This window comes from Natrix helvetica (genome assembly GCF_964273705.1).
Source record: "Natrix helvetica genome assembly, chromosome: 5".
NCBI classification, from domain to species: Eukaryota; Metazoa; Chordata; class Lepidosauria; order Squamata; family Natricidae; genus Natrix; species Natrix helvetica.
In genome coordinates this window covers 79,449,230-79,456,925 of record NC_138551.1, presented here as the reverse complement: position 1 = coordinate 79,456,925, position 7,696 = coordinate 79,449,230, and positions in this window count along the sequence as shown.

Here is a 7,696-nt window from a genome sequence, read left to right as displayed (position 1 = left end):
CAGTCGCGAGGAGCGTGCGAAATCCAGCAGAGGCAGGAAGGTTCTCGTCGTTCCACAGTCGCTTTCGTGCCTTCGTCATCCGGGAGCGCCAACAGCATTTCTGTCTCCGCCCTCCATAACTCCTGGGCGCGCCCGGACGGAGGTAGCCAGAATGGAGCCAAGGCAGTCCGGCAGGCGAGCGAGCGAGGATCAGGCTGCCTCGCTCGCTCTTTCGTCCACTTGGATCGCCTCGGTGTCGCTGTGGCTACATCCATCCGGCCACGCCCGGGAGCTGCGGAGTCGCTTTCATGCCTTCGTCATCCGGGAGCGCCGACAACATTTCTGCCTCCGCCCTCCGCAGCTCCCGGACGCGGCCGGATGGATGTAGCCACAGCGACGGCGAGGCGGTCTGGGTGGACGAAAGAGCGAGCGAGGCAGCCTGATCCTCGGTTGCTTGCCCGCCGGACTGCCTCGGTGCCATTCTGGCTACCTCCGTCCGTGCGCGCCCGGGAGCTGCGGAGGGCGGAGGCAGAAATGTTGTCGGCGCTCCCGGATGACGAAGGCACAAAAGCGACTGGGGAACCTAGTCGCTTTCGTGCCTTCGTCATCCGGGAGCACCGACAACATTTCTGCCTCCGCAGCTCCTGGGCGCGGCCGGACGGATGTATATAATATTATAATAATATTATATACTATTATTTCATGAAGAGAGGTGAGGCTCCCCTGCCTCCCCTGACCGCACGTCCCTGATTGTACTTTCACTGAAGGAATTTTGCATTTTATTCATTTTTTAAAACTCTGCTCTTATTTTTTTTTAAATCTTTGATGGAAATTTTCCTTTCTTTCCACTTATTTTTATCATGGGAAAGACTATCTCAATATTCTTTGAGGTTCTTTTGTTTTGCTTTGCTCTCCTTCTCTTTGAGATGAACTTTGGGCTCCGCTACAGAAGATGGATATATTTAAAATACAAACAATGCATCAACTGAAGGATAAAGCCCTTTGGGAAGCCTTTAAAAAGGCTTTTAAATTTATAAGTTCAAATTGAAATTTTAGATAAAAAGGTTTGGTAAAATAACAATGGTTTAAATCAACCCGTGCTATTCACGTAGTGTTGTGGCTGGCCAGAGGTCAGCGAAGGTGACAGCAGATTCGGACAGTGAGGAGGTAGGGGAGGAACATGGGCCAGTCCTGTATTCTGGGGAAGGCTCTGATGAGGGCTCTGTGTTTTTTTTTTTATCATGGGAAAGACTATCTCAATGTTATCTGAGATTATTTTACTATGTAGCCTGCAGTACTGCACTCTAAACACTGGGATATACTTGAAATACATTTATCAGTATTCAACTAGGGCAGCGATGGCGAACCTTTTTTGGCTCATGTGCCACAAGTGGGGGGAGCGCAGGGGGGGCTGTGTGCAGGTGTGCCGCACCCATAATGCAATGCACGAACCCCAGTGCATATGCGCGCACAACAGGCGCGACCCCCTCCCATTTTTACATGCTTTTTTCATCCTCCCCAGGCTCCAGAGGCTTTATAGGAGCCTGGGGAGGGGGAAAAGAGCCCCCCCTGCCCCCCCCAGAGGCCCTCCGGAGGCTTCAGGGACCATCCGGAGGCTTCCCTGAAGCCTTCGGAATGCTTAAAATGACCCTCCGAGCAAACCGGAAGTGACTTCCAATTTGCTCGGAGGGTCATTTTAAGCATTCTGAAGGCTTCAGGGACGGTATGGAGGCTTCCCTGACGCCTTTGGAGCGTTTAAAACGACCCCTCGTGCAAACCAGAAGTGACTTCCAGTTTGCTCGGAGGGTCGTTTTGAGCACTCCAAAGGCGTCAGGGAAGCCTCTGGATGTCCCTGAAGCCTTCGGAACCCTTAAAACGACCCTCCGTGCAAACCGGAAGTCACTTCCGGTTTGCTTGGAGGGTCATTTTAAACCTTCCGGGAAGGTCCCTGAAGCCTCCGGAGGGCCTCCGGGGGGGGGGGAGGCTCTTTTCGCCCTCCCCAGGCTATTATAAAGCCTCTGGAGCCTGGGGAGGGCGAAAAAATGGCTTTTAAAAACGGTGAACTCAGCTGGCCAGCGCGCGCATGTGTGCTGTCCAGCTGACAGAGCAGTGCCTCGCGTGACCTGAAAAATGGCTCCGTGTGCCACCTGTGGCACGCGTGCCATAGGTTCGCCATCACTGAACTAGGGAGAGACAATTTATGTGTACAGTTTTTTTTTCTTTTTGCATCATTTATTTTCTTGCCTAGCTTTGCTTTCTCTTTGTATCCTCCCCCACCCCTTTGGAGTTTGTATTGTAATGTTTTGAATAAAAATAAAAAAAATATTATTTTAAAAAAGGATGTACAGATGCATATAAACAATCATTTCATTATTTGCCCTAGTGCCACACATCCCCTCCAACATTGGTCTCTGGTTTTATTTTTATTTTTTTAATATAATTTTTTATTTTTGAATAAACACAAACAGACAAAACACAACAAACACCACAAAAATATCTCCCATTACAAATTGTAAAAAGTGTGACAATTGGTTACAAAGAGCTTTCGTGCATCCATTCCACAGTCATCACCTACAATTCATATCAAGTTATATATTTTAAATCAAATATAGGTATTTATATATATTACTATCATCATACCTCAATCTTCATATGACTATAAGTTGTTTTTATGTCCCTTTATATAAAATATTCCAAAATTTAAAGCAAAACCACATGATGGCATTCCGTTGTCTATTTTCAATATCATCCAGAAACATTACATCTTTATAACACTTTCTAAATAAAAGTTAATTATGTTTAATAACAAAGTTTCTAAACCTCCTTCCTTAATCACTGTTTACAATTTACATCCAATTTCCCTTTTATCATGTCAATATAAATATTACATTGTTATAATTATCAATCATTTATTTAATAATATCCATCATCATTTCTTTTTTTTGTCTTAGTTTAACTAAATTTAACTTACTCTTTTTTAATATATTATAAGCTTTCATACATAAGAGAGTTTCTAAACTTCCTTTCATGATCACCATTTAGAATTTATACCAAATTTCCTCTTATCAAATCAAAACATATGTGTACATTATTATCATTGTCAATTATTTATCTAACCTGACAGCTTTAAGACTTGTGGACTTCAACTCCCAGAATTCCTCCTCCAGTCATGTTGCAGCGACATCATCTGTGTGGATCTGCTCCATCTTTGGGTTTTTTCACCGGGGGCAGGGCTGTCGCTGAAGATGCCGCTGAGCCCCCACCGCCACCAGAATAACTGCCGCCGCCTCCTCCTCCTCCTCCTCCTCCTCCTCCTCCTCCTCCTCCTCCTCCTCCTCCCCCTCCTCCTCCTCCAACAGCACCACCACATTTGTTGCCCGGTGCTGCAGCTGGCGTCTCTGCCCGTGGCAGTGGCGGCGGCGCCACCCCCTCCACTCGGAGCACCTGAGCTGGGCCCCGCATTACACCTGCCGCTGCATCTTCCTCCGCCGTGTTTTTGAGAAGCCATAAGGCGTTTTTTTCTTGCTCCCTCCCCCTCCACCGCATTCCTACTGGCTTTCATGGCCTCATGGCTCCTCAAAAGCACGGCAGAGGAGGAGGGGTGGGGGTAATGCGGGGCCCAGCTCACGTGCTGCGAGTGGAGGGGAAGGCACTGCTGCCATTGGCAGGGGCTCCAGCAGGAGCTTTGGCGGCTTCACCTCAGCTGCAGCACCGGGCAGCAAATGTGGTGGTGCTGTTGGAGGATGAGGAGGAGGTGGCAGCAGCAGTTATTTTAGTGGAGGCGGGGGCTTTGGGGGTTCACTTCAGCCGCAGTGCCAGGTGCAAGCATCTAGGACTGGCTGCCCACAAAGGACCTCCCTAGGCTTGCTTTGCTGAACACGGGGCGACTGGCAATAGTTTGAGTGGGCGTGGCCAATGCAAACTACCGTCAGTCGCCTCACGCTCATCAAAACAAGTCCGGGTTCTTTGCGGGCAGCCAGTTAAAGCCACCTGCAAAGGACCTCCCCTGCTTCTGGAGCCTGTGAGAGTAGAAATCACTGTGTGGCAGTTGCAAACTGCTGTGCGGTGTTTTCTTGCCACGTACATGGCCGCGCACCTTACCAAAATTTGGGACTTTTTAAAAACGATACGGGACGCGGGACAAATTATTAAAAGTCGGGACTGTCCCGCCAAAATTGGGACATCTGGTCACCTTAGTATAAGTTGTTTTTACATCCCTTTATATAAAATATTCCAAAATTTAAAGCAAAACCACATGATGGCATTCCGTTGTCTATTTTCAATATCATCCAGAAACATTACATCTTTATAACACTTTCTAAATAAAAATTAATTATGTTTAATAACAAAGTTTCTAAACCTCCTTTCTTAATCATTGTTTACAATTTATATCCAATTTCCCTTTTATCATCTCAATACAAATATTATATTATTATCATTATCAATCATTTATTTAACAATATCCATCATCGTTTCATTTTTTTTTTGGTCTTAGTCTAACTAAATTTAAATTACTCTTTTTTTAATATTATAAGCTTTCATACATAACAGAGTTTCTAAACTTCCTTTCATGATCACCATTTAGAATTTATACCAAATTTCCTCTTATCAAACCAATACATATGTGTACATTGTTATCATTATCAATTATTTATCTAACTATATCCATTATCACCTCATTTTTAACATAATGCTCTAATTTTAACTAAATTTGACTAATATTTTGTTATTAGTTTTCATATCTCAACCTGTGTCTTTCCAGTAATAGTGCAGTCTTATGTCTTTTGCCATTTGTGGAATTAATCTTCTGGTTATTTCCTTAATCAAATTTGTATGGACTTCTCTACGCAACTTGTTGCTTTTTACATATCTTGTAAAATCTCGAGACCCTCCGTCAGCTTCATTAATCAGCTTATCTTTGGTTATCGGTAGTGTTTTTGTCAAAGTTTCTCCCCTTGAATCCATCAATTCTTCCCCTTTTTCTTCTTCTATACCTTGAAATCTGGGGTAGAGCTCCTTTCCATCTATCTTCCCTTTCCATGTTCCACTCTTTCCATCTCCAACCACACTCAGTTCACCGTCAGTATCCACAATTATCTTGCCTCTTTGTTCATTTCTCCCCTGGGTTTTTAGGACTCTAACCCCCACTTTTTCCATTTACTGGATATCTTCAACTCTTCCGTCAAATTTCACTGCATTACAATCCATAATCAACAATCTCTTCTCAATTCTCTCTATTGTTTCTAATAATCTTTGAATTTCAAACATAATCTGTTGTAACGTTATGGTTTCTTTTTGGTGCTCTGCCATTCTTCCGACTAGTAAATACTGCCACTCTAATTTCAAAACAAGGTTTTGTTTTCACTTCTCTCCAGCTGCCAAGGAAGCATCCAAAGAGCACTTGCATAAATAATCCATGCTCTTCTCCTTATCTCTTCTGTAAAACAGCGGAAGCCTTTGAAGTGCAAGGTCAAAATGATCAAAGAGAAAAAAGAGTAAGCAATATTTCCAGGACTCAGCCTCCAATCTCCAAGTGGCAGTGCAACTTCTTTTCCCTCTGATATAACTACCCTCTTTGTATTCCTTTTATATCTTCTTTTATTCCAGGTTTAAAAGAAACATAATTCTTAAACGGAGCAAAATAAAGAGAAAACCCCCCTCCAAACCAATATTATAAAAATAAAGAAAAAGATTTAATCCATAGGTAAGAAAAGAAATAGAAGAAGAAAAACCAATACTTTCACTTTAAAAAGTAGGAAATATTTGCAAAACTTCCATCCATAAAATAAAATTGAAAAAAAAAAAGGATAACACACTGTCCAATATAGCTTAATTTCACTGCTTATTTTCTTTAATTTGCAAGTTTAATTTAGCTTTGGTGTTTTTTTTTTGGACAGTCTCTTTTATAACAATAACATTTTCTCACCAGATGGACACACTTTCTCTTTCAGCTTTCTTCCCGCTGCGGAGCTGTCCCAACTTCAGCAGCTTTTGGCTGCGCTTTTGTCGCCGGCAAGGAGAGATTTGGTGGCAGTGGCAGCTACTGCTCCTGGGCTAGCTGTGGGTTGTGCTGTTTGGCGGACAGTGCCCCGAATCCCATGCTGCCGCCACCGCTGTGCCACCTCACATTCCTTGTCTTCTGGCCGCAGACCCACTCTGTGGAAAACATAGGTGCGCGCACGCCCCACGCTATTACAGCCCGGAGCAGGATCACAGCCCCACTCCCAAATGGTCCTTCCTCCCTCAGAGAGCTTCGGAGAGAAGTTTCTGCAGAAGCCCAGGTGAGTGAGAACAAGTTCCCTCCGTTACGAAGACTCCGAGGCTGTAATTGTGTGGGGGTGTGTGCGTCCGTGCGCCTATGTTTTCCACAGAGTGGAACAGCGGCAAGGCTTTGCACAGCTGGAGATAAGTCCGAAGCCCATTTGCAGGGGGGAGAGGTCCCCTTCACGTTCCTCATCTTCCCTGATGGCCTCCGGAGTCATCGCCCTCTGAGGAAGGAAGGAAGGACTGGCTGGGAGAGGGGATTTTGTCCTGCTCCGGGCTGTAATTACGTGGGGTGTGCACGTGCCTATGTTTTCCACAGAGTGGGGCCGCGTCCGGAAGAGAAGGAACGTGAGTGGGACGACAGAGTCCTCCTCCTTCTGAAGAGGACCTGTCCCCGAAGAGGGGAGATGTGGTGGCATCAGTCTTGGGATGTTCTGTGGAGCCCCCCAGGGAATAACGCCACTGCCAGGTACTTTTAACCATATATTTTGGTCCTATGACTGCAGAATGCTGCAAAAAACCATAAATGCAGGCCAGTTGTTGAGTGTTTCAAATGTGATTGGAACACTGAACAAGGTGACCACAGTATGTGTGTATCTGTGTGTGTGTGAGAGAGTGAGAGACAGACAGAAAGAGAGAGGCACAGAGAGAGGGGGGGAGGGAAGGAGGGAGAGACAAACAGAGAGACACACACAGAAAGAGATACACACAGAGTGAGTGATTAAGTGAATGAGTGAGAGACAGACAGACAGACACACACACACATACACAGTGACAGAGAGAGAGGAAGGGAGGGGAGAGAGAGAGAGAGGGAGAGAGACAGAGACAGACAGAGACACATACACACAGAGTGACAGAGATGGGGGGAAGGAGGAGAGATAGAGAGAGAGACAGACAAACAGAAAGAGAAAGAAAAAAAGAAAGAAAAAAAGAAAGAAAAAAAGAAAGAAAAAGAAAGTGGGAGAGAGAGATGAAAGAAAGAAAAAAGAAAGAAAAAGAAAGTGGGAGAGAGAGATGAAAGAAAGAAAGAAAGAAAGAAAGAAAGAAAGAAAGAAAGAAAGAAAGAAAGAAAAAGAAAGAGACCTTATGACCACAATTGAGCCCAAAATTTTGGTTGCTAAACAAGAGCGTCGTCAAGTGAGTTTCACCACATTTTCCAAGTTGGCTATGCCACTCCCACCCAGTCACATGACGACTGAGCCACTCCCACAAAACAGGCCACACCTACAAAAGAGGTTCTAAAAAAAATTTGAAACCCACCACTGAAATGGTAACAGCAGTTTTCTTGCAAAGTAGGTTGAATTTGGGAATTTAGTTTCTGTCTCAACACAAAGTCATGCCATCTCTCCTTTTACATTGAATAAAGTTTTAAATGACAGTAGATTAAGAGATTTTGTCACCAGTTATTAGGACTTGCCATTTCGATGCCTCTTCTCTAGGTGTAGGACAAGGA